The 2,500-nt window shown below is 30.2% G+C and overlaps 1 protein-coding gene across 7 annotated transcripts in view; it reads right to left on the bottom strand.

The window, feature by feature from the left end:
* The window catches only part of LOC137642582 (ankyrin-1-like), a 139,871-nt gene that overhangs the window by 96,993 nt on the left and 40,378 nt on the right, over positions 1-2,500 (bottom strand). The window lies entirely within an intron of this gene.

Below are 2,500 nucleotides of genomic sequence, written 5' to 3'. Positions count from 1 at the left end.
GTGTGATTTTATGAGTTTCAAAATAATTGTATAATAATTAGAAAAAAAATCTTATAAATCTAGAGAAATGGACATAACGTTAAAGCCCAAATGCCACTATTATATCACTTTCGCAAACACACTGGATGTAAGATTAAAGTTCCAAAAGTCAAAATTATCCACGAGTGAATGAGCTGCAACCTCTACGTATACAATAAACTAAACCAATTACGCGTACTCCAGAAAGAAAAAAAAAATCGTTCACCAAAGACTTGCCGCATCTTTTTTAGTGTAAGTAATGTTGTTAGGTTTTGGTTTTTAATTGTGCGACTCTTTTTTTTTTTCTTTTGGAGAATATGGAAAAACTGAGATACTCAATAACTTGTGAAGCAAGCTTCCATAAAGTGAAGATATACAGTATAGATAGAAAACTAAAAACGAGGAATGAATACATAACGGAAATACTATTCTAGTTAAGGCAGGTTTCATTGTTGAGTTTAACTTAGGTGATTCTAATTTCCATAACCATTTATCATGCACCATTTTATATATATATATATATATATATATATATATATATATATATATATATATATATATATATATATATATATATATATATAATATATATATATATATATATATATATATATATATATATATATATATATATATATATATATAAATATATATATCTGTTATTGGGGTAAAATCTGTAATCTGCTTCGTTCTTTTGGCACCAATCCAACAAGGGAATCTATCCGTCATTATCATTACTACAGGACCCCTACTACACAGAAAGAGTAACTTCCCTAGCTTCGAGACAGACTCGAAATACCGTCTTTTGGCAATGTATATCGGTTCCAGAAGCGTAACGAGTTACTGGTGCTAAGGTCAAGCTAAAAAAATGGTGCCCTTTGTCCTGAAATAAATCTTATGGATTCTGGATCTGTACCACCATAACTCAATTGGCAATATGATGAAAAAACTATCATTATTTATTACCAGAAGGTATAATCACGAGGTTTACTGCTACCAACGAAAGTATACTACGATTGGTTCACCTACACTATTCTGAAAAAAGATGTATTTGAAATACAGCATTAATAAAAGCAATTTTAGATAAATTTTTTGAATGCCTTCAGGCTTCACAGTGAGGCAAATTTGATAGTTAAAGTCATGGAGTTTAGTGATACCTATATTATTGAGGGAGATATAAATGTTTTACCAATACTATTCTGCACACAAAAAAGTAAAATAGTGATTTATAATTGCATTGATAAAAACATTTTTAGATAAATCTTTCAAATGCCCTCAGGCTTCACAGTGACGCAGATTTCATAGTTGAAGTCGCGGAGTTTAGAGATACCTATATTATAGAGGGAGATACAAATATCTTACCAATACTATTCAGCACAAAAAAAGTAAAATAGGGATTTATGATTTCTGAAGCTCTGAGCTATTGTAATTGTGTAAATTAGTATCAATAAGAACAGTTTTAGAGATAATTTTTAAATGCACTCTAGTTTTAGTGTTGTACACTTGCTAGTTATAGGCTATTAGGTAGAGTAATAGCGCTTATGAATCCGAAAACTTCATTAAAACTGAATAAAGAAATGAAAACTAGTAATAGTCAGCTTCTGAAACTGCTTATATTTAACATTTAAAATGCAACATTGATTGTAACGAGATTAGAAAAATAAAAGCTAGTGAGTTCTACTTCTTCACGCACAACACTAAAAAATGCTAGGGCGTCAAGTGGCAAACTGAATTAACTGCCTCTTCTTTTGCACTCCATCGGGTTCTAGATACAGATTTTAGTTTGATTGTCATAGCTTTCCTTAAATTTTCCAATTACATTGTTGAGCGTGAGAAAATTATACTGTGCATCAAATGTTCTAAATAAAAGGTTCCTATTATCTGATTACGTTCTCGAAAGGTTAAGGTGTAATTAGCTAAAAAATATGAAAAAAACATTCTTTGAACTGCAACTAGCTGTTGATGATGCATATTGGTATGAATACCTGTTTAAATATGTTTTTTAGAGACAGTGGCATTTTAGACTTCATGATCTCATTTCGGTTACCAAAAGCTCTCTATCCCATTCTTATCCTATTAATTTGGATCTCGGTTCTTTAAAGATACTTACTGTCTGTCCCAAGTATGTATATCCATTATCAATCTATAGAAGTTTGCCAATAACCCTTATTTGTTGTGTCTACATTTCATTCAACATTATCTTAGTTTCAATCATATATCTGCTTTCTCTGCTCAAATCTTCTATCATCTTACGCAATTCCTCCCATAAATCCCTAAATATAACTAAGCCATCTGTAAATGTTAAGTTGTTAAGGTATTCTTCATTTATATCAAATCCCATATAAGTTCAAATATTCTATCATCTTGCGCAATTCCTAACATAAATCCCTAAATATAACTAATCCATCTGCAAATCTTAAGTTGTTGAGATATTCTCCATTTATATCAATTCTCATATTTTTTCCCATCTAAACTCTCAAAA

Source organism: Palaemon carinicauda, chromosome 6 (assembly GCF_036898095.1).
Source record: "Palaemon carinicauda isolate YSFRI2023 chromosome 6, ASM3689809v2, whole genome shotgun sequence".
NCBI lineage: Eukaryota > Metazoa > Arthropoda > Malacostraca > Decapoda > Palaemonidae > Palaemon > Palaemon carinicauda.
Note: the sequence above shows the minus strand (reverse complement) of the source record. Positions and strands in the feature narration are given on the sequence as shown.